Genomic DNA, 24,703 nt, shown 5'->3' on the forward strand with positions numbered 1-24,703 from the left:
TCTTTGCAGTGAGGGTGGTGAGACACTGGCACAGGTTGCCCAGGGAGGTTGTGGCTGCTCCCTCCCTCGAGGTGTTGAAGGCCAGGTTGGATGAGTCCTTGAGTGACCTGTTCTAGTGGGAGGTGTCCCTGCCCACGGCAGGGTGTTGGAACAGGATGATCCTTGAGGTCCCTTCCAACCTAAACCATTCTATGATAAGAAGTTTCAAGGTAGCTTGAGGATGAAACACACAAATAGTGGGTTATATTTTTACCTGGTATCTGAAGATTGAAAAAACCCAACAGCTCCCCCCCCCCAAAAAAAAAAAAAAAAAAAAAAAAAAAAAAAAAAAAAACCAAAGGGACAAGCAAAAAAACCTTGAAACAAAACAAGAAGACCCCACCAACCCAACAACAACAACAGAATATCTAAAGAAACACATGGTGTCACTTAAAGATAAAAACAACATGAAAGATATCAAAGAGACAAGATGGAAATCTGAAACCTCCCCAGAGTCAGTTAGTAAAGCCTTAATGAAAGACAGGATGAATCAAAACTTGGACAAACATGATCTACTTAGAGGCTGAGGGAGCTGGGATTGGTTAGCCTGGAGAAGAGGAGGCTCAGGGCAGACCTTATTGCTGTCTACAACTACCTGAGAGGAGGCTGTAGTCAGGAGGAGGTTGCTCTCTTCTCTCAGGTGGCCAGCACCAGAACAAGAGGACACAGCCTCAGGCTGCACGAGGGGAAATTTAGGCTGGAGGTGAGGAGAAAGTTCTTCACTGAGAGAATCATTGGACACTGGAATGGGCTGCCCAGGGAGGTGGTGGAGTCGCCGTCCCTGGAGCTGTTCAAGGCAGGATTGGACGTGGCACTTGGTGCCATGGTCTGGCCTTGAGCTCTGTGGTAAAGGGTTGGACTTGATGATCTGTGAGGTCTCTTCCAACCTTGGTGATACTGTGATACTGTGATAGTTGGAAAAAGCCAGTATGTCTCTTCAAAGGGGATTCTTAGCATTGGATTTGAACAAAAATCCAGACACAGATCATATATAACCTATTTAATCTCCCAAAAAAGTTTTCAACAAATTCTTTCATTAAAAGCTTTTGAAGCTCTAGATGGCTATATGCAAGCCAGGAGAAAGCCCTGGCTAGATAATGGGCTTAACAACTGAATAAAGAAAATCTAATATAGCTGAGTCTCAAGCAGTGAAAGAAAATGATCAGTGGAGTTTCACTGGGACCCCTGCTGTTCTATATGGTCATAAATATAACCTGCCTAAGTGGGTGAGTGGTGAGCTGGCAAAGTTTTCTGACAATACTCTGTTATTAAATCAGGAAGGGCAAGACTCATGAAAAATTACTGAAAGATCTTTTGAGGCTGAGCAACAAAATGTCAGATGCTGTTCAATATAGGAAAAAGGTGTAGTTAGTCAGATGGAAGAAAATGAATCTTAACTCCATGTTTAAAGTGATAGCTTCTGAGCTGTGCGTTACAGCTTCGCACCGTGATCATAGAATCATAGAATCAACCAGGTTGGAAGAGACCTCCAAGAGCATCCAGTCCAATCTAGCACCCAGCCCTAGCCAGTTAACCAGACCATGGCACTAAGTGTCTCATCCAGGCTTTGCTTCAACACCTCCAGGCACAGTGCCTCCACCACCTCCCTGGGCAGCCCATTCCAATGCCAATCACTCTCTCTGACAACAACTTCCTCCTAACATCCAGCCTAGACCTCCCCCAAAACAACTTGAGACTGTGTCCCCTTCTTCTGTTGCTGCTTGCCTGGGAGAAGAGACCAACCCCACCTGGCTACAACCTCCCTTCAGGTAGTTGTAAACATCAATGAGGTCTGCCCTGAGCCTCCTCTTCTCTAGGCTGCACACCCCCAGCTCCCTCAGCCTCTCCTCATAGGGTCTGTGATCCTTTGATTGTGATCAACAACTTCATGAAAATGCTTGCTCAGTGCTCAACAGAAAGTTGAAAAAGACAACTCACATGATAGAATCTTTTTCAAATTGAAGAGAGTATATAATGAAGAACTTGATGATGTCATTGTCTAAATCCATAGTATGTTACATCTGGAATGTTGTGCATTCCTTAATCTCAGAACTGACACAGTAACAAGAAATATGCAGAGAAACAAGACTCAGAAAATCGGAGGTGTAGGACAGGTTTTGTACAGGGCACAACTAAGCTAATGATCTCTGACATGGAAATAAAGTGAGTGAATAGAATCATAGATTCAACCAGGTTGGAAAGAGACCTCCAACCTCAGCCAGTTCAACCTAGCATCTAGCCTGAGACAATCAACCAGACCATGGCACTAAGTGCCTCAGCCAGGCTTTGCTTCAACACCTCCAGGGACAGTGCCTCCACCACCTCCCTGGGCAGCCCATTCCAATGCCAATCACTCTCTCTGACAACAACTTCCTCCTAACATCCAGCCTAGACCTCCCCTGGCACAACTTGAGACTGTGTCCCCTTGTTCTGTTGCTGCTTGCCTGGCAGAAGAGACCAACCCCACCTGGCTACAATGTCCCTGCAGGTAGTTGTAGACAGCAATGAGGTCTGCCTTGAGCCTCCTCTTCTCCAGGCTGCACACCCCCAGCTCCCTCAGCCTTTCCTCTTAGGGCTGTGCTCCAGGTCTTTCACCAGCTTTGTTGTCCTTCTCTGGACACAGTATCCAGTATGAGAAAAATTCACAAAATCTTGATTGGCATGAAAAACATTAGGATAGGGATGCACTGTTTAGTCTCTCCTTTATAGTATCAGAACTAGGGGACATCAGATTAAGATATGAATGGGGTCTCCTTCTCTGGAGCCTTTCAAAGCCTGTCTGGATGTGTTCCTCTGTGATCTGTGTTAGATAGGATTGTCCTGCTCTGGCAAGGGGGTTGGACTCAATGATCTCCTTGGGTCCCCCAACACCCTGTGAGCCTGTGGTGAGGAGTCAGTCTCCACACACAAAAATGAAGCAATATTATGTGAAATATCTGGGGCTCCTACAATGCTGGGGGATGCAGAATCTGGGTTCAAAGGAAAAGAGAACATAGAATAGAAATTCACCAATGGCTATCAAACAGAAGGATACCATACTTGGCATACAGAGTTGCAGAGCCACAGCATAAAGGAATGTTAGGGGTTGGAAGAGACCTTGAAAGATCCTGTCAGGGCAGGATCACCTAGAGTAGGTTACAGAGAAACACATCGAAATGGGTTTTGAATGTGTTCAGAGAAGGAGACTTCACAACGCCTCTGGGCAGCCTGTTTCAGTGCTCTGTCACATGAACAGTGGGAAAGTTTTTCCTTATGTTTCTGCAGAATTTTCTATTCTCCAGCTTGCACCTGTTGCCTCTTGCCAAGTCTTTGGACATCACTGAGTAGAGCTTGGATTGGTCTTCCCAACAGTCACCCTTCATGATTTTATAAACATTAATAAGGTCACCTCTCAGTCTTCTCCAAGTTAGAACTTCAGTCTTTCCTCATAAGGGAGATGTTTCATTTCCTTAATAATCTTTGTGTCTCTATGCTAGAATCTTTCAAGTAGTTCCCTGTCCTTCTCAAACTGAGTGGCCCAGAGCTGGATGCAATATTCCAGATGTGGTCTCACCGTCACAGAGTAAAGAGGAGAAGAATCCCTCTCAGTATGATAGCCACACCCCCAGATATATACCCCAGGATACCAGGATACCTTTGGCCTTATTGCCCACAAGGGCATATTGCTGGCTCATGGTCACCCTGCTGTCCCCTAGGACTCCCAGGTCCTATTCTACAGAGCTCCTCACTGACAGATCAGCTCCCAACATACACTGGTAGATGGGGTTGTTCTTTCACAGATGCAACACTTATCTGTGTTGTATTCCATTAAATCTCTCCCCACCCAGCTCTCCAGGTCGTGCTGAATGGCAGCATTGCCTTCAAGTGTGTCAGCTATTCCTCCAGTTTGGTGTCATCAGCAAACTTGCTGACAGTGTTCTCTGTTCCCTCATCCAGGTCACTAATAAATATATTGAATAGTACTGGTCCCAGTAGTGACCCTTGAGAAACTGCACTACACACAAGCCACTACATAGACTCTGCCCCATTCACCAAAACTCTCTGATTTCTTTCCTGAACAAAACCAGGTGGAGACCTGATTTCATTCCTGAATGAGACAGCTCTGAGTGAAAACAGGTGGAGACCAAGAAAAATAAAGGGAAGCATCCTACATCTTTGCTCTGCTTTCACTGTTTCGCAAACATTTACTTCTAGACTCCTACTGAGTCAGAATACAGCATTAGATGGGACTTTGGTCTGAATCACTGTGATTGTTTTTATGTGTTTATAGCTTTAAGATGTAAGGCAAGTGCAACATACAAATCTTTCCTTCTGTAGAAATACATACTATAGAATCACAGAATCAGTCAGGGTTGGAAGGGACCACAAGGAACATCTAGTTCCAACCCCCCTGCCATGGCCAGGGACACCCTACCCTAGAACAGGCTGCCCACAACCTCAGCCAGCCTGGCCTTAAACACCTCCAGCCATGGGGCCTCAACCACCTCCCTGGGAAACCCATTCCAGCCTCTCACCACTCTCATGCTCAACAACTTCCTCCTCACATTGTTTGAATCTCCTCACTTCCAGCTTTGTTTCATTCCCCCTAGTCCTGTCACTCCCTGATAGCCTAAAAAGTCTCTCTCCAGCTTTTTTGTAGGCCTCTTTCAGATACTGAAGATACTTCAGATACAATATATGTGCATATATATATATATGCATACCTATGCACATTCATATATGTGTGTGTGTGTGTGTATGCATACAGTATATATGTATACATGCACAATATAATAACTTACTAACACTGAAGAATGCAAAGTTATTTCTAAGTTTCTCTTGCAGTCTTGGTGTCCTGGAGTCCTGCATACCCCTAAATTGCACTCCCTCTGTGGCTTGAATGGGAGAGGAAAAGCCACCTGGTTCCCCCCCACCCCGGCTTGCCCTGCAGGCATGAAGGGGGTGAGCAAAGGGTCCTGCCCGCATGAGGAGTGCCTGTGCAGTGCCTGCGCTGGAATCGGTCTGGGTTTGGCTGTGCCCTTTCGCACCTAAGGAAGTGGTAACTCTGCTCTTTGTCTAGAGAGGGTATAAATACTGGGGGGCTTCCTGCCTTTGGGGTTCCCACCTTGGAGTGTTACTGCCTTGGAGTTTGTTCCTGCCTGAGAGTTCTCCCCCCACATCTCGCCTGGCCTGGATACAGAAAGAGCTCCAAAGGACTGCTCCAGCCATTAAGGTCCTTTTGTGCAAAGCCTAACGACTCTTAACGACCCTCCTGCAGCTGCTGAAAGAAGGAGAGGGACAGGCTGCACCACGAAGTCAGCCTGATCGTGAGTTATCTTGGCTCAGCTCAGCTTTATTATTAAGTGGGAAACGCTATTAATTAATAGCTAAAGCCTTTTCCAACTTCTGACTTCCAAAATAGTCAGATTATCGATGGCATCCTGTAGATATTCTCAAGGCAACTGAATCTGGTAATTAAAACTAAATTAATTTCTGTATATGTGGTTTTGGGGGAGGGCTTAAGGGAAATAAAATAACTCTATTCTTGTATAAAAATTCCTGACTCAGCCACATGAATTCCCTGCCTCTGCAACACTTGATACTAGGGTGTGTCTGATATCCAGTGCTCAGCCAGAAGGCGGCTCAACAGCTGCATTTGCTATTCTGTTTTCTGTCCCATATAACCCAGCAACTTCAATGGCTGATCTCTTTAGTTTTTACTAGCAGTTGATACTTTTTACTGTTACTTTTTCATGATGTACATCAGAACATTTTCCCACCCTTTTTGTTACATGATGCAATGGTCATTTAGTACATCGCTGTGGCTGTTTGAGCTGATTTTCTAGCTCAGACATAGGGGAGAGGTGAACATTCCAGGCATAGGCCATAGAATGGCACCAATGGATAAGTTAATATCATTTCATTGGAGCATCAAGAGCTTTATGTCTAGAAGCACAGCTTGCTTTTCCCCCCTTGCTGGCTTCTGCTGCTTGAGCTGCCCCTGCTGCTATCTTCCCCTGCTTCTGCTGCTTGAGCTGCCCCTGCTGCTATCTTCCCCTGCTTCTGCTGCTTGAGCTGCCCCTCCTGCTATCTTCCCCTGCTGCTGCTGCTTTTGCTGTTTCACCACTGCTTGACCCCTTCCCCATCTTCCTTAAGGTTATTATATTTTTTTCTCTAGTAGTTTATTTCTCTTTATACTGTTATGCTTACACGATAAGAAATATAATTTCATCTTTCTCTGATTGTCAAATAAATCTGTTTTGTGGTGAGTTGAGTCTACCAGGGGAGGGATCCACCCTAACCTGGGACAACTGCAGAGAAAGAAAATGATAGAGATTACAGTTGAACTAGCTTTTGAGAACAGCTGGACAAATGAAATATTTATATTGAATAGGTTTCACATTGCAGAGTCTGGAATTTGGCAACAGACACTACAAACCAAGAGTAATATAGAGGATAGAGAATTTAATTAACAAAGCTAAAGATGGGAAAGAAAGCACTCTGATATACGTAATATGGCTCTCGGCTTCAACATTCAGCAGTAAAATAACAAGTCAATGTTTCTAAAGCAATCTGAAATGAGGCCAAAAACAGAAGCAACCTAGTTGGAAGGTTTATATTTCAAAATGTAATTAGTGTCAGAATATTTCAGAACTACTAAAAGCAAATAAGTCACTAAGTTCAATACAAAAGGAACTACAGATGACAATGAAGTCATTTAGAGAAGGAAACATACTTCATTATTTTTAGTATTTAAATCTAATCATCATCAGATTAATTTAGTGGAAATGAAGTGAAGGTAAAATACTACATCTTCATATTGCCAAATAATCAGTGTCAAAGAAATTTTAATTTACTGGAAACAATCTCTTCTGTGCAATTAAAGAAAAGAAAAAAAAACAACTATTATGCATGTTAAATAGCAGCTTTCATGGTGGAATAGATCTCTCCAAAGACTAGACATGGTTTAAAAGAATGGCCACAGAATATTATTTCCTATGGTCTATCTCCATGAAATTAAGGACAACTACCTCGAGCACAAGCCCTACGAGGAGAGGCTGAGGGAGCTGGGATTGGTTAGCCTGGAGAAGAGGAGGCTCAGGGCAGACCTCATTGCTGTCTACAACTACCTGAGGTGGGGTTGTGGCCAGGAGGAGGTTGCTCTCTTCTCTCAGGTGGCCAGCACCAGAACAAGAGGACACAGCCTCAGGCTGCACGAGGGGAAATTTAGGCTGGAGGTGAGGAGAAAGTTCTTCACTGAGAGAGTCATTGGACACTGGAATGGGCTGCCCAGGGAGGTGGTGGAGTCGTCATCCCTGGAGCTGTTCAAGGCAGGATTGGACGTGGCACTTGGTGCCATGGTCTAGCCTTGAGCTCTGTGGTAAAGGGTTGGACTTGATGATCTGTGAGGTCTCTTCCAATCTTGGTGATACTGTGATATTGTGATACTGTGAGTATCTTCAACAAGAATACTGAACTGCAATTCATTTATTGCTTTACACTAAAGAGATCTTTTGGACAAGCTAATATTTTATTGGGTTAACTACTGAGATCACAGGATCACAGGATGTTAGGAGTTGGAAGGGACCCAAAGAGATTATCAAGTCCAACCCCTCTGCCAGAGCAGGACCATAAGATGCACTTTCAAAGCACGTGTTCGAACAGAACTGCTGGGTGGACATTCACTTTCAGTCAGAATCCAAATATTGCTACAATGTTCCCTCAAAGCCATGATGCTGAGCATTGCCCACATGTCATTTATTTGATGGAACAAGAAATACCCCCCTCCCTTTGGCTGTGATATGCAAAGTGGCCACACTGGAACATGTCCAGAGAAGGGCAACAAGGCTGGTGAAAGGCCTGGAGCACAAACCCTATGAGGAGAGGCTGAGGGTTGTTTAGCCTGGAGATTAGGAGGCTCAGGGGTGACCTTATTGCTGTCTACAACTACCAGAAAGGAGGTTATAGCCAGGTGGGGGTTGGTCTCTTCTCCCAGACAACCAGCAATAGAACAAGAGGACACAGTCTCAAGTTGTGCTGGGGAAAGTATAGGCTGGATGTTAGGAGGAAGTTGTTGCCAGAGAGAGTGATTGGCATTGGAATGGGCTGCCCAGGGAGGTGGTGGAGTCACAATCCCTCAAGGTGTTGAAGACAAGACTGGATGAGGCACTTGGTGCCGTGGTCTAGTTGTCTGGATAGTAGGGCTGGGTGCTAGGTTGGCCTGGATTATCTTGGAGGTCTCTTCCAACCTGGTTGATTCTATGATTCTATGACCTGTGTATGCTGAGAAAACACTGGCAGTGGCTCACAGGGTGATTTTCAGTGCTCCCAAACTAACTCCTCTACAGAAACTTCACAGACACTTTGAAAAACCTTTCAGGGACAGTGAAGTTACTTGCAGTTTTCTCTTAACTGCTACGGATTGAATACTCTGAAATAGAGATGGGAAAACATTCAGATACGTGGCTGGATTCAGAGAAAAATGTGTCCTGTCTAGGAACATGTCTGGTGATGGGAAAAGAGACCATGTGAGCTCCTTTCTTTCCAGTTATGCATGCCATCCATGCACCATCTTTCAGATGTTTTGCTGCAACCAGAAGCTTCAGACAAATGTTAATGTGAAGGGTGAAAATAAGCTTTATATTGTTTTGCCCTTTCCACATTCAAGCTCAACTTGTGCACAGTCAAGCCAGTTGTTGCTGTATGCAAACTAGTTCATCCATGCCTAATCAAGATGCTAGCAACCAGCTGTGTTGATCTTCTCATATTCAGCACACAGCCTTTCTGCACTCTGCAGAAAGAAAATAAGAAGGAAAAAAAATCCCATTTTAGACTATGCTCTGTCAAGAACATTTTTCCATGAGGAATTTACAGGTGCAAGCTCTCTGGCTTTGGCTTTGCTCCATACAAAATCTAATTGCATATACCTTGGATGACCATTTAGACCTTTGCCTCTTAACCTTCACACTGATGAAAATAAGTATTGTGTTCAGCACAGAACAAGAGCAAACTCACCTAACTGCCCCTCCACATTTCCTTCTGTAATGACGTCTAAAGCACTATTCCCTCCTTGGTGCTCAGCCTGCAGTCTCCCTGCTAACTGCTCCCTGCTGCCTCCCCAGGGTAAAACAAGTAGCTTTTGCCAGCCCAAAGGAATCATTCCACACTCCTTTCCTCATGTCTCTAGTTTCCTAAGCACCTGGTTGGCTTTCTTCTGTAACAGAGTACTGGTTCCAGCCCCAAGGCTTCAGTTATCTAAAGGAAAAGCATTAGCATCTGGGAAGAAGAGGATTCCACACCAGTAGGGCTACATAGTCAGTTATGTGACTGTGTGAAGGGGTTCAGCTGAATGGGGCTTGGTACCTAAATTAGAATCACAGAATCACACAATGTTAGTGAGTGGAAGGGAACTTCAGAGATCATAGAGTCCAGCTCTGCAGCCAAAGCAAGATCACCTAGGGCAGGCCACAGAGAAACAGACCCAGGTTGTTTTGAAAGTCTCCAGAGAAGGAGATTCTACATGAAACACACTAAGCTTGGGTGACAGCTACGCACCACAGCATGTTCCAGCACCCTGGTGATTTGCCATGGAGAGCACAGTGTGCCTATCATTTGGTGCAGATACCCATATTTATCTACTGTTAATCAAGATTCAAAAGGTCAATGTACACACCCATGACAATGAAAACCTCTCTCCTCTTCACCCTTGATTTAGGCTTAGCTGAGGAGTCTGGATGTAATGGACTACCTAGTTACACCTGTGAGTAGAAGTTCATTATAGATCCCAGGTCCCTTTGGTGGAGATACCAGGTTTTGCTCTTGCACATATATAGTTATTCTACAGCAAAGGGAAATAAATAGTCATTAAACCACCATTAAAAGGCTTCTTTTCTGGTTGGTGTTAACAGGGACAACAAAGTGAGAGGTGACTGTGTCATCACCCCTCCTATTAACAAAAGCAGAGGCCAAGGCTCATTACCCAGGCTTTGGCAGGGAACCAGACCAAAGAAATTTAAAGGTTCTGCTTCCAGTTTTGTTGCTGCACAATGTCCACCTGCAGGCCAGTGCCAAATGGCATCCTTCAGAGGTCAGTGCTGACACCAGCGCTGTTTAACATCTTTGCCAGTGATATGGACAGAGGAATCAGTGCACCCTCAGCAAGTTCACAGATGACACCAAGCTGTGTGGCACAATCAGCTTCCTAGAGGGCAGGGATCCATCCAGAGGGACCTGGAGAGGCTGCAGAGGTGGGCTCAGGCAAACCTCATGACATTTAACAAGGCCACGTGTAAGGTCCTGCACCTGTGTGGGTGCAATCCCAATCACAACTCCAGGCTGTGTGGCAAATGGCTGAGGGTAGCCCTGAGGAAAAGGTCCTGGGAGCCTGGGGTGATGAAAAGCTCAACAGGAGCCTGCAGTGTGAGTGCAGCCCAGGCAGCAACCCTGTAATACAGAAACACAGCAGTCCTCCCAGAAACATGAGTCCCCAGGAGTAGTTCCCAATTGCCCTTCCATCTTCTCTCCCTTCCCCCCTCAACCTGACCCCAGTCCCAAGGAAGAATGGAGGTTCGGCCAGGGGGTTGGGAAGCAAAGTGCATTAGTCAGAGAAATGGCAGAGAGGCTAGAGATAGAGATGCAGCTCGGAGCTCCCCAGCAGGAGAAGTTGTGCTTTATCTATGTTTGGATTCTTGTGCTCATGCATTTCAGCAAGTCTGTGAGTGAAGTACACATCACCATTGTTTTCCTTCCACAGCCTGTAGTCTTAATTCTTCTCATCAAAACATTCTAGCTAGCTTCAAGCTAGCACAGATGTATAAAAACAAGAACACAAACATAGATAAGACAGAGTGTGTGTCTCTTGGAGTCAGTGCCTGTGGTTTTTGTCTTTGTGCAATCCAACTAATTCTGCTTCTAACCCCCCTTGCTGATCCTCCAACTTCACCTTGCACATTATGCAAACTCTGGGATAAGGCAGAGGGGTGGAAAGAAGGTAGAAGGGTGGTTGGGAGCCCCTCCTGGTGACTCTGACTTCTGGGAGGGCTGTTCTGTTTCTGTAATGCCTTTAACTTGTATATTTCTTTAAATAGATGTAAATATTGCAATTATCAGCTTGTATATTGTGCTAAGCTGTGAATATAAAGCTTCATTCCTTAACTTCCAGTAAGCTGAGTCTAGTCTAGTTGATTTCATAAGAGTGTGGGGATGGGTAACTCCCAAACCATCACACTACAGTTGTGCCTTATTCACCTGAGTTTCATTTAGATGTCACAAGCATCCACTGTCCTTGAACAAGAATCACATCACACACAGAACTGACAGCTTCCATGGAGGTGTCTGAAGTGCATCTTAAAACTTGGGCTCCACCAGCAATTGCACTGTGATAAGAAATCACATCCTGTAAACTTCAGCCCTGAGTAGGTGAGCATGGTCCATTTGTGACAGTGTTTGTTTTTCCTGCTGTAATTTTTCAGACAGTGTCATGCTTATTTAATCACATTGCTGTAGCTTTGGGAAGGCTTCATTTTACTTGTTCTAAGGTAATTCTCCATCATCATTCAAGTAACATACATGCACATGGTTTTGTTGCAAATATATAGTCAGATGCACAGAATCATAGAATGGTTTAGCTTGGAAGGCACCTCAAGGATCATCCAGTTCCAACCCCCTGCCATAGGCAGGGACACCTCCCACTAGAACAGGTTGCTCAAGGCCTCATCCAACCTGGCCTTGAACACATCCACAGAGGGAGCAGAAACAACCTCCCTGGGCAACCTGTGCCAGTGTCTCACCACCCTCACTGCAAAGAACCCTTTCCTAACATCTACTTTGAATCTCCCCTCTGCCACTTTAAACCCATTCCTCCTCATCCTCTCATTGCAAGATCTTGTCAATAGTCCCTCCCCAGCCTTCTTTTAGGCTCCCTTCAGATCCTGGAAGGCCACTCTAAGGTCTCCTCAAAGCCTTCTCTTCTCTATGCTGAAGAGCCCCAGCTATAATACTGACTCCTCTCAAATGTTTAGGTATTTTTAATGACAAGAATTCCATTGGCATATTTATGGACAGAAAGGCATAGCACAGCCTCCATCCATCTAAAAGAAACCACTTTTTTTATTCTTTAAAACCATAATTCTCTACTATTGTCATTTAATTAACCACTGAGTGCTGATGCTCTGGGGATATTTTTACTTCCTTTATTGTTTTGAGTGAGCTCTGCTACCTCAGTCAGTTTAGCACAATACCAGTAGGTGGAGTAATGGTAAAGCAAATATGTGCTTCAGCTATTTCTATTTTTTTAACAACCATTTTTAATATCTTTTGCCAAGGTTCACATAAACCATTTGAATATATGTTCAGAAACATCACTACAAATAAATATACATTAGTTACATGCACACACCTGAAGAAAAAACATAGATGAAAAGACCACACTTAATACCTAAGCAACGAAGCACTTCGTAATCTTAAATGCAGCACTACAAAGAGTTTTGTTCTATTTCTATACATTGAGGAATGCACATTTTGCAAAGTCTGTAAAATGTGTTAGAAGCCAGACAGCCTTGAAAAGAACAGATCAGTGTCTGAAGGGAGTAAAGCCCACTGCAAGTTCCACTTTGGCGCTGAGGTTAGTTGAGATTTGAGAGACAGCTTTGGTTAATAGTGTCATGCCCTTGCCAACCTGCAGTTGTGTAGAGCGCCCAAAGCCTTCAGTGCAGTGGCTAGGAGCAGCATTAGCAAGACCTTTGTCCTGTGTCCGTGGAGAATGGCTGTTGTGGATGAACGCACTTACAGAAAGAAAAAGTTTCTATGAATGCAGCTGCTATTCTTCCTTCTCCATTTGCAGAAATTTCTTCTGGGTGCTCAGTTCACATAGAATGGTTTAGGTTGGAAGGGGCCTCATGGATCACCCAGTTCCAAACTCCTGCTATAGGCAGGGACACCTCCCACTAGAACAGGTCACTCAAGACCTCATGCGATCTGGCCTTCAACACCTCCAGGGAGGGAGCAGACACAACCTCCCCGGTGTCTCACCACCCTCACTGCAAACAACTCTTTCCTAACATCTACTTTGAATCTCCCCTCTGCCACTTTAAACCCATTACCCTTTCTCCTGTCATTACAAGACCTTGTCGACAGTCCCTCCCCAGCCTTCCTGTAGGCCCCCTTCAGATCCTGGAAGGCCACTCTAAGGTCTCTTCAAAGCCTTCTTTTCTTCATGCTGCAGAGCCTCAAATCTTGCAGCCTGTCCTCATAGCAGAGCCCTCTGATCATCATGTACACTGCTAACTTCCAAGTATTCAGATAGGCAAAAAAAGCAGAATCTTACCTAATACATAGCAGCCCTAAGTCTCTCTAGCAGCTTAGTCTCCTAAGGCTGCAATTTTAAGCTCAATTTTAAACTCAAGTTTAAGTTGCTCCTGCATGTGTTATCCAAATAAAAATAGAAAATAGAAATAGAAAACAGAAAATAGAAAATAGAAATAGAAATAGAAATAGAAATAGAAATTGAAATACCTGATCTAGGGTAGGGTGTCCTGATCTAGGGTTCAGTGTCTCTGCCCATAGCAGGGGGGTTGGAACTAGATGATCCTTGTGGTCCCTTCCAATCCTGACTGATTCTGTGATTCTATCAAATAGAAATAGAAAATCAATTAGAAATAGAAATTAAATAGAAAATTAAAGAGGTATGTACTGAAGGAAATCATATTTGGACTGCAGCCTGGAGTCTTTGTTCAGGCAACATTCACCGCTTTGGTAAAGTCAGCCTCATGTTTTCTTTCTTTCTGATAACGTGAGCAGACACAGGCCCCTTGGTCATTGTAAGAAGAAAAATGATCATTTAGTATTAATGTATTTATTGAATCACTGAGCTCAGATAAGGAGCTGTGCAGTACACTATTGTATAGATATCTCAGCCTGATGTCTGAACCATAATGAAGATAATACATTCCCTAATATAACTCTCAGTTTTATAGGCAAGATGGCTGAAACTGAGCTTTGATTGTGTGCAAAAAATTAAAAGCTTTGTCAGGTTATCATTATCATTCTTTAGCTACGAGAACTGCAAGACAAAGTGTAAGTGCAGAAGATTCAGCATGCTCCTAGCAGTCATATTAAATTGCAAATACCAACACAAAGGGAAAGGGGAAAAAAAAAAGACACGATTTCCTCTGTAAAATTAATATAGGTTTAAAGAACTGTAAATATCAGCCTCAATATATGCACAACTGAGTACAGGTAAGGTTATTTCCCTTATCACCATTTGTTCTCTGCAGCTATGTGGAGATTATTAATATTAAAGAAACTCATTCTCCACATAAGTTGGAGAAAAATGTTTCCTCATATTAGTTTTAAAAAGCTGAATCTCGCTGCGCTGCCTTCTTTAGGACAATTCAAGTCTGTAATAATTCTATTATGGTTTTGTTTGTAAATGCCTCCTGATTCATTTGGGATTGGTTGGGTTTTTTTTTTCATCCTTTTTGCTTGTCTTATTCAGTAAACCAAAAAATATCTGTACTCTTTCCCCTGTCGATACAAGCATTGAGATCATCTTTTATCCTCCTCCCTATTTTTCTCTAGGAGGAACAGGAGGATGCGCAGAATAACAGATATTTCAAACTAACCACCTATTTTCTGTCAGACAAAATACAGTCATATCCCTGAAAACAAATACAACCTCAACTTACACCAGAGAAAGCAAGTGAGCAAAAAGAAGAAAAGGAAAAAAAAATGGGTATAAAAGATACCGCAATCATTCAATATAAAAAGCTGTGAGATTAAGTGAGCCGTGAATTATCGTGATCTCAAGAGATCACGCTCATAATAGCTGACATGTTTTGACACACGTGGAAAGCACAAATGAGTTTTAAAGCTGAAAAAGAGAGGTGCATTTTACAGAGCTCATTAGGGCCATATTCTTGTAGCTGCTGTGCAGTTCCAGCAGCCCCTGCAGCCTCATCAGAAAAAGCGGTCACGGCTGGGGTGCACCCCACACAAGAGGCAAGGCAGCCTCAAGTACCAGCCCTATTTGGGAATGGACAAAGCAGAAGATGAGGGCCCCAGGAAAGCTGAGGTAGCACAGGCAGGTGTGAGGATGGGGCCACAGTAGAGGTGGCTGTTGCACACACGGTCAGCATGCCCGTCTCTCAAAAGGTAACCTCAATTCACTCTCTGCACTCCCCATTACACTGCCTGGCAAGTACATCAGCTGTTCATTTATTTTTGCTTCAATGCAGTAAAAAAATATGACTGTCTGCAGGAAAAAGAACCCCAGAAACAAACCCCACCTTTCTTAGCTGCTCAGTTCACATCCAAGCCTTTGGAAATAAGGATTTTGAGTTGAGCAAGCCTGTACCTCACACAATAATACTCATTCTTCTGCCTCACATGTTATAAATCTCGTAGAATAGGACTTACTATTTGAATTTCAGACTTTTCCTTATCGAAGGAGTCAAAATTGGATTTCTTCTTCAGTTCTTATTTCTATCTTAATTAAGACCAAAATTGTTTTCTGCAGAGGCTTTTATTCCCATCTGAGGAGAATTTAGACTAAACAGGAATTTTTCCAGTTTTCAAAATGATTGCTTACTCTTAGTTTTTTACCTGACTACTGGTCAAGAGTCTAAGAAACAGAGACAATATTTTGACAAAGCCAAATTCTGTGCTCTGATTTTCCAAGTGGTCAAGATAATTCCACCCCCCCCCCCCCTTTTTTTTTTTTTTAATGTAGCACAATGTAGATTTTCATAGATTCTTTGAGGAAAGGGTATTGATCTTTTATTGCAGTCTTCTTTCTGCTCAAAAGTAATTTTGCCCATGGGAAAAAAAAAAAAGAAAATAATCTATCCATGGGAAAAACAAACAAACACACCAAAAACATTGCTCATGGGATAAAAGAATAATAAAACCTGTAATATTTATGGCAAGAGTTTCTCCAATGCTGACTAAAAAAGATGAAACAGGTCAGTTTTGCTCTCATTCTTAATCTGACTACACAGTTTTCAGATTGTCAGTTTGTTTCACTGTTATCCACAAATAAGGTTGGGAATCATAGAATAGAATCATTTAATCAAACAGGCTGGAAGAGACCTCTAAGATCATCCAGTCCAACCTAGAACCCAGCAATAGCCAATCAAGTAGACCATGGCACTAAGTGCCTCATCCAGGCTTTGCTTGAACACCTTCAGGGACAGCAACTCCACCACCTTCCTGGGCAGCCCATTCCAATGCCAATCACTCTCTCTGACAACAACTTCCTCCTAACATCCAGCCTAGACCTCCCCTGACACAACTTCATACTGTGTCCCTTTGCTCTCTTGCTGCTTGATGGGAGAAGAGATCAACCCCACCTGGCTACAGCCTCCCTTCAGGTAATTGTAGACGGCAATGAGCTCTGCCCTGAGCCTCCTCTTCTCTTAGACTTCACACCCCCAGCTCCCTCAGCCTCTCCTCACAGGGCTGTGCTCCAGGCCCCTCACCAGCTTTGTTGCCCATCTCTGGACACATTCCAGTACCTCAGCATCTCTCTTGAACTGAGAGGCCCAGAACTGGACACAGTACTCAAGGTGTGGCCTGACCACTGCTGAGTACAGGAGCAGAATATTGTCCCTTGTCCTACTGGCCACACTGTTCCTGGTACAGGCCAGGATGCCATTGGCTCTCTTGGCCACCTGGGTACACTGCTGCCTCATGTTTAACTACTCCCTACCGGTACCCCCAGGTCCATTTCTGCCTGGCTGCTCTTCAGCCACTCTGTCATAAGCCTGTAGCACTGTTTGGGGTTGTTGTGGCCTGACATGAAGGTCTAGCAGATAATTTAGTGTATGGACTTGCCTTTTTGATGTGTTTGTTGACATTTCCAAGTCTAGAGAGCCCTTTGCATAAATCTTAGCTGATAGTGGCCAGAAAGGTAAATACACAAAGTATTCTCTTCTGCTGGTGTTATTTTGTAAGATGGCATCCCAATTCAGGTGCTGTGTCTGTTATTGTCTACAGCATTTTATACATTACTCCCTGGGATGAGAGCCATGAAAAAGAGTCTAGAAAGAAAAGTAGAAAAGGAAATGGGTCTTGATCAGATTTTCTATGAAGAGGAAATCAAGGGCAAATGTGGAAGCTTTTGTCAGAAAATGAGATAAGAGACAGTGGCAGCAGAGGGGCAGGAATAAAACCACATCAATTCTAAATATATTTGAATATGCTGCAATTGGAATCAAATCTTTAGCTGAAATGTTTTGCTTCTCTAAAAGAACTGTGAAAAACAAACAGAGACTGCATGCTGATCATAGACACACAGGTTAATTCTGGTTGGAATTGACCTTGTGAGGTCATTTACTCCAACCTCCTACCTAAAGGATGACCAGAGCTGAATCTGCTCCCACTATGCATTTGTGAAGAGGTATGTAATGAGAGCTGTACCCTTAATCAAATGTCCTGGATTGAAGAAAACCCTAAAATAAAATGGTTCTCACCTCCTGAAATAGCTTGATGTCTGAAAGGTAAAGAATGTATCCAGCAGTAACTAACATAGATTTTCATTACACTATCACTTCAAAGCACAGCTTTCACATGTTAGCAGCAGCCTTGTTACAGCTTTGCCTTATCTACATTAGCACTAAATCTCAAGTAACTTGCAAAAAGATGGAGTAGAGTAATGCTGCAGTGGTAAACGGATCAGAGGAAACCTAAAGAAAGATGTGAGGAAAACATCTTTAGAGCCTTCCTAAATTTTCTATATAGAACTCCAAAACATGCTAGAGCAAGAAATAAGATCCCCACAGAGTTCATGTAAATGAGAGCTCTAAAAATGTATGCTAGGTACCAGAGGATTTGTTCATTATTAAACTTGTATTGTTTACCTGTGTAGCGCAAGATTGAGGAACACTTAATTGCACACCACGTCCTTGCCCTCTGACCTCCCTGTTAATTACATTTTGCTATACTAACAATTAGGTGCACCATTTTCTCTTATTTCCCTAGGACTGAGACAGTTATTAATTCCTAATAAGGTTGCTTTTTCCATCTGCAGAAGGCTGCATTTTCTTTTCATTGCATGCACAGTACTCCCAGCAGCTTTTCATTTGCATATATTGAAGATCACTTCACACAATTAACACTTCCAAAGTAAACTTGCTTGGAGTCACCATGTGGCTGTGCTCTGACGTTTAATCTTATCCCAATCTGTAATCATAACACCCACAGAAATTAGCAAGATGAGGACGAGGGGTATACATATATATATATATATATATATATATAAAAAAATCAAAGAATCATAGAATCAACCAGGTTGGAAGAGACTTACAAGATCATTCAGTCCAACCTAGCACCCAGCCCTAGACAATCAACCAGACCATGGCACTAAGTGCCTCATCCAGTCTTCTCTTCAGCATCTCCAGAGATGGCAACTCCACCACCTCCCTGGGCAGCCCATTCCAATGCCAATCACTCTCTCTGACAACAACTTCCTCCTAATATACAGCCTATACCTCCCTTGGCCCAACTTGAGACTGTGTCCTCTCATTCTGTTGCTGATTGCCTGGGAAAAGAGACCAACTCCCACCTGGCTACAGCCTCCCTTCAGGTAGTTGTAGACAGCAATGAGGTCACCCCTGAGACTCCTCTTCTGCAGGCTGCACACCCCCAGCTCCCTCAGCCTCTCCTCACTGTGTTCCATGCCCTTCACCAGCTTCATTGCCCTTCTCTGGACACATTCCAGTATCTCAACATCTCTCTTGAATTGAGGAGCCCAGAACTGTAAAGAGCACTCAAGGTGTGGCCTGAGCAGTGCTGAGTACAGGGGCAGAAGAGCCTCCCTTGTCCTGCTGGCCACACTGCTCCTGATCCAGACCAGGATGCCATTGGCTCTCCTGCCCACCTGGGCACACTGCCAGCTCCTGTTCAGCTACTATCTACCAGCACCCCCAGGTCCTTTTCTTCCTGGCTGCTTATATCTTTTTCTTTTTCACACAAATATCACGACTGTGAGTGTGTGTGAGGGGCATGGCTGCCTGGTAGCCTCAGCAAGGTTCATTTTCTGAAGTGTTAAATGTAAAGCCTGATCTCAAATGCGCTTCCCACTCTTTCTTCTCTGGAGTTGCTATTGCCACGTCGCCTGGCCTAGTTTCCAACAGAGACAAGGTTCTTCCCTGAATCAGTGACGAGGTTTTTTTAAAATCTTTGAGAATGTTCTTTTTATTTCAGAGGAGATATTAATTGAAATTATATTATACTCCTCACCTACTAGCTTAATAGTCATCACGTTGCACAAATTATTTTAATACCTTGAAAAATTCATTAAGTGAACAAAAGATCCTAAGTCAAAAGATTTTTTTTTTTCCCCTTCCAATATGAAGCTAATAAAAAAAGACTCTAGAATATTAAGGCCTACTTTTAAGCCCCCTTTCTTCTCATTTTAAAGAAGGGCCTTTTTGCCTATTTCCAGCAAATTTAGACACTAAGCTCTGACCGAAGATAATCATTAAACTGGGGATTTAATATGTGTGAACCTTCCAGCAAAAAAATGAGATTTTTCAGAATGAGCTTTGTTTTCTTTGTTAAGAGATTGAGCACAGAAGGCAGTAGTTAAGCCTCTTTTCAGATTTCAAGCAGGGTGAAAACTGCCATTTATAAGAGGACCTCTGTCATTAGAAAAGTCTCTGCCACACAAGCGAATGAGACAGAATGGAGAGGGAAAGAGAATGTACGGTCCCTGTGATGACAGTGGAAGCATCATGCCCTGTTGGAGCGTGTAGAAGTGCTGCAAGGGCTGAAAAGAAATCACAAGCACAGCTCAACTTCTCTGGGCTGTCAGGCATGAAGAAGGTGTTGTGTTTTACTCAAAGTTCATGGTGGATCTCCAGCACTGGGGTGTTCAGCTGGAGTTATGTCCATGTGGGCTCCTCACCCCAGTGAACTAGAGTTATTATCAGGTTCTCCTGTTGACAAGACCCACTTTTGTTTCAACTATTCACACTGTTTCAACTTCAACTCCAATGAGATTTGGAATCTGAAGGAACTGATCTGCTGAAAGCTGGCAACAACGTGGGTTTTGCAGTGAGGAGCAATTTCTATTTCGTTGTAATCATTCAGAACAAAGCAGTAGGGTAATAGATCCATTTATTCTCCCACAAACACATTTTCTCAAGACTTTCCCAGCACTTACAGCTATTTTAACATATTTTCCCACTCTCTAGCTAGTGGCATGACTTGCACTAGAGAGGGTTTGTGGTCAGAGATTGATCATCACACTGTGTAGGTTCACACAGCCAGCAGGAGGTCAGCCTGTACCTGTGATTATATTGTCCAAGAGGAAACAACTGGACCAGTCAGGCTGTGCTCTGACACAGCATACCAGTGCAACACTGGAGAAGGCTTTATGACAATTAACTAATTATCTGTGCCAAGAGAAAGACCTCACTGACGCCTCACCTGTCTCCACCCCACACCCTATGGACATGATACTTCTTGTGGTCTGGAACTGCATTGGCCAGCCTCCTGGTGAAGGGATACTGTATCCCTGACAAGACACCACCCAGATTTGGGAAGGCACCTGGGGTAGGTTAGACTGTGATTGACCCTGCCACCACCTCTTGTGCAGCACAGCTCACCTTGATGGGGACTGCAGAACAGGACTGTCAGGAAGGGAAAGCACTATGCCACCCTCAGTGTGCTGCCACTAGTGAAGTGCACCTTGCATGGTCACAGGTTGGCAAACCATTCAATTTGAGGGGCCCAGAACTGGACACAGGACTCAAGGTGTGGCCTGACCAGTGTTGAGCACAGGGGAAGAATAACCTCCCTCATCCTGCTGGCCACACTGCTCCTGATACGAAAGCTGAGATAAAGTGGAAGGTTGGAATGACCTTAGAGAATGGTGTAACAAATATAAACAAATGTAATGCTGGAGCCTGTGATTTTTGCCTATCTCTGCTGACTTAGATTGCTTAGACACAATGTATGTGTTGCTGAGGGAATATGATGAGTGTCTATGCTAATTAGTATGTAATTTCTAACACAAGTACATGTAACCAATTACAGTTTAATACAATTTGTAGCCTTCTGATGAAAGGTATAGAAACACGTTTGGAATGCAATAAACAGATCTCCCCTGCCACAACTCAAGACTCTATCCACTTGTTTTGTTGTTGGTTGTCTATAAGAGGAGACTGACCTCTACCTGGCTACAGCCTCCTTTCAGGTAATTGTAGACAGAAATGAGGTCTGCCCTGAGCCTTCTGCAGGCTGCACACCCCCAGCTCCCTCAGCCTCTCCTCACAGGGCTGTGCTCCAGGTCCCTCACTCTTCTCTGGATAGGTTCCAGTACCTCAACATCTTTCTTGAATTGAGGAGCCCAGAACTGGACACAGAAATCAGTGTGGCCTGACCAGTGCTGAGTAGAGGGGAAGAATAACCTCCCTCATCCTACTGGCCACACTCTTCCTGATCCAGGCCAGGATGCCATTGGCTCTCCTGCCCACCTGGGCACACTGCTGCCTCATGTTCAGCTACTATCTTCCAGTACCCCCAGGTCCCTTTCTGAACAAATACAACAGAAAACTACTCATCTTTCCCAAAAGAATGTGCTCTCAATATATGCTTAACTTGAAGTCTAGTGGGACTGCATGTATGCTTAAATTAAGATTGAAGAAATTTCTAATAATCTGTGGCATTCCATGATGGAAAATTAGGGTGAATCTACCAGGCACAAATAAACCACTACCTTCAAATAACACAAGGTTTGGCATTTTGAACAGTAGTATAGCAATTAGGACATATATGAGCATACCACTGCAATGGTCATCTAAGCCTTCCAATCTCTTTGTTTTGGTTTGGAGCTGTGGAGTTCTTTATTTCATTCATGGGTGGCGTCATAAACTTTGCAGCTGGAGGTCTCAGTAGCAGGTTAAGAACTGCATAATCTAGCCAGAACTGCCTCCATGTTTGGCATTTACTGCACACAGTCTTAAATCCAAACAGGGTTGTTAAAGATTAAAAGGGAAACAAACGGTCTTTTAAAGCCAGATAAGCTAAATTATTACAAATTATACATGTCTCAGTTCAAAATCATTAATGGCTCTCAGAGTAAGAGATTAAAAGACAAAAATAACCTAATTAGAAAGGATTTACTGTGGGGAGTTGAATTATTTGTGCTCAGAGCAAGGCAGGGTTGGATCTGAAGCGCAAGACAATGCACTGGCAGCAATGATGATGATCAGGAATGTTAACTAGTACAGCTCTGCCGTAAACTGGTAACAACTGTGGGAATGCTCACTGAAAACAATTTGGATACAGTATCTTGGATACAATATCTGAACACCTAACCCACTCTGCTTTGTCTGAACAAAAGGAATAGTTAATTACAAGATTTCAGATATTGCTTTTGCTATAGCTGTAATATGTAAACCACTGAATTTCAGCACAGATTTTAAACCGAAGCATGTTTATTTATAAGCAACCCATACACTACATTTCATTTGGTATTCCCTTCACAAAGGTAGGTGTACTACTGGAGCTGGTTGATTTCTTAGCCACCAGCAGGGAAGCTGCAAAATAATTTGAACTGAACTGAGCACTCAAGGGTAAATTCAGTTTTCAGTTACCCATGTGTAATGCCAGTGATTTGCATTCAAGAATCTGCGGGTAGAATCTGCCCTCAAGGAGATAGCTTGTGTTACTGCTATGACCTTTGTTTTACAGGAAGTATCACACTTGACCCAGAGGAGAAACACACCCCTTGTAAACTAGGTAAGCAAATGGGCACAAATCTGTTCAAGGTATCACTAGTAGACAACAGAAATAAGCTCATTTCCATTTAAAAGAGAACTAACACTGTAGGAAACAAATCTACGTATTTATTTTGATTCTAGTCTTAAGGAGGGGATTTTGGATTGCAGTCCTTGGGTGGGTGATCCAGGTCTGTTTTCTTCATTCAAATTCATTTGTAATTTACCTATTAGATGCTGGAGCAGTGTCTAGGCTTTCACCATTATTATTCTGTTTGATGTTTTCTTAGGTTCAGTGGGTCATCTGAAGCCAAACTCATGCCCACTGCATAACAATATGGTAATAAAAGACTTAGGAGCATGGTGGAAGAATCTCAGTGGATGCTGTTCCTGTCTATAGCCAAGTGGCAGAGCAACTTGCTGGTCAAAGGACAGCTAAGATGCACTAAGTCTATTGTGTATTTTTATTACTAGTTCTGGCCAGAAGGCACTGCATGAAGATGATATCCATTGCTTTATATAAGTGAAACTCTGTCAGGAATGAGTAAGAAAAATATCCCTGTGGGCACACTCTCCCTTTTAGTGTGCTGCCTAAAATTCCAACTCAAAATTTAGCTGGTATCACTGTGTTTATCATGTTAAGTACAAGTGAACCACTTGCCTAATTGTGCTAGCAATTCCTCCTTATTTTCTGTTTAAATTACCTGTAAAAAGAAGTTAGAAAGTAATTTGCTAATAATTCTCCAGTTGTTCTCTAACACTGCTAATCCATGCAAGCATACAACTAAACTGGCACAAATATTTTATGCAGCCTTAAATGCTGCTATGCAGATTTGCCTATTTTTCCAACTCCTACCTGATTTATAGGTAAGGTTTTAGATACTGACTCAAGGAATGTGTTGGTAACCCATTCTAAACATGGAGAGGAGCCTAGAAGTTCTGAGAAGATATCAACATGCAAAACCATTTGAAAACAGTGAAAATAGATCTGCAGTTATGATAATTTTTTGTTTTAGAAAACTTTTGGGCAACAAAAAAATGGACATTCTACCTGAATAGAAATTGAGAAGATAAAATACAGAGAGAAAACATTTATTGCTACCTCTGGACTCATGACTACATTTTTACTGCGCTGGTTTGAGGCCAATGGGAATATTTTAATGAGATGATCTTGGAGATCTCTTCCAACCTGGTTGATTCTATGATTCTATGATAAGTACTTGTATCAATATCTTTGCAAATGACTGAAAATAGGATAAATAGAAATTAAGTCTGTATTCAAAAGTAAAACTAACAAAATAATTTTTGCATAAAATTTCAGCCTTAGAGGCTAAGTAGATGAATGTTTTCCTGCTAAGTTTCATTCCCAAGCCAAGGGCATACAGCATCATAGAATCGTAGAATCAACCAGGTTGGAAGAGACCTCCAAGCTCAGCCAGTCCAACCTAGCACCCAGCCCTGGCCAGTCAACCAGACCATGGCACTAAGTGCCTCAGCCAGGCTTTGCTTCAACACCTCCAGGGACGGTGACTCCACCACCTCCCTGGGCAGCCCATTCCAATGGCGATCACTCTCTCTGCCAACAACTTCCTCCTGACATCCAGCCTAGACCTCCCCTTGCAAAACTTAAGATTGTGTCCCCTTGTTCTGTTGCTGCTTGCCTGGCAGAAGAGACCAACCCCACCTGGCTACAACCTCCTTTCAGGTAGTTGTAGACAGCAATGAGGTCACCTCTGAGCCTCCTCTTCTCTAGACTTCACACCCCCAGCTCCCTTAGCCTCTTCTCACAGGGCTGTGCTCCAGGCCCCTCACCAGCTTTGTCACCCTTCTCTGGACATGTTCCAGTATCTCAACATCTCTCTTGAATTGAGTAGCCCAGAAATCTTGCTTTCAAACTTAAATTACAAATAAAACATGTTTTAATGAATTCAAACTATAACCATCCAATCCCTGAGAATTGGAGA

Source organism: Pogoniulus pusillus, chromosome 12 (genome assembly GCF_015220805.1).
Source record: "Pogoniulus pusillus isolate bPogPus1 chromosome 12, bPogPus1.pri, whole genome shotgun sequence".
Taxonomy (NCBI): domain Eukaryota; kingdom Metazoa; phylum Chordata; class Aves; order Piciformes; family Lybiidae; genus Pogoniulus; species Pogoniulus pusillus.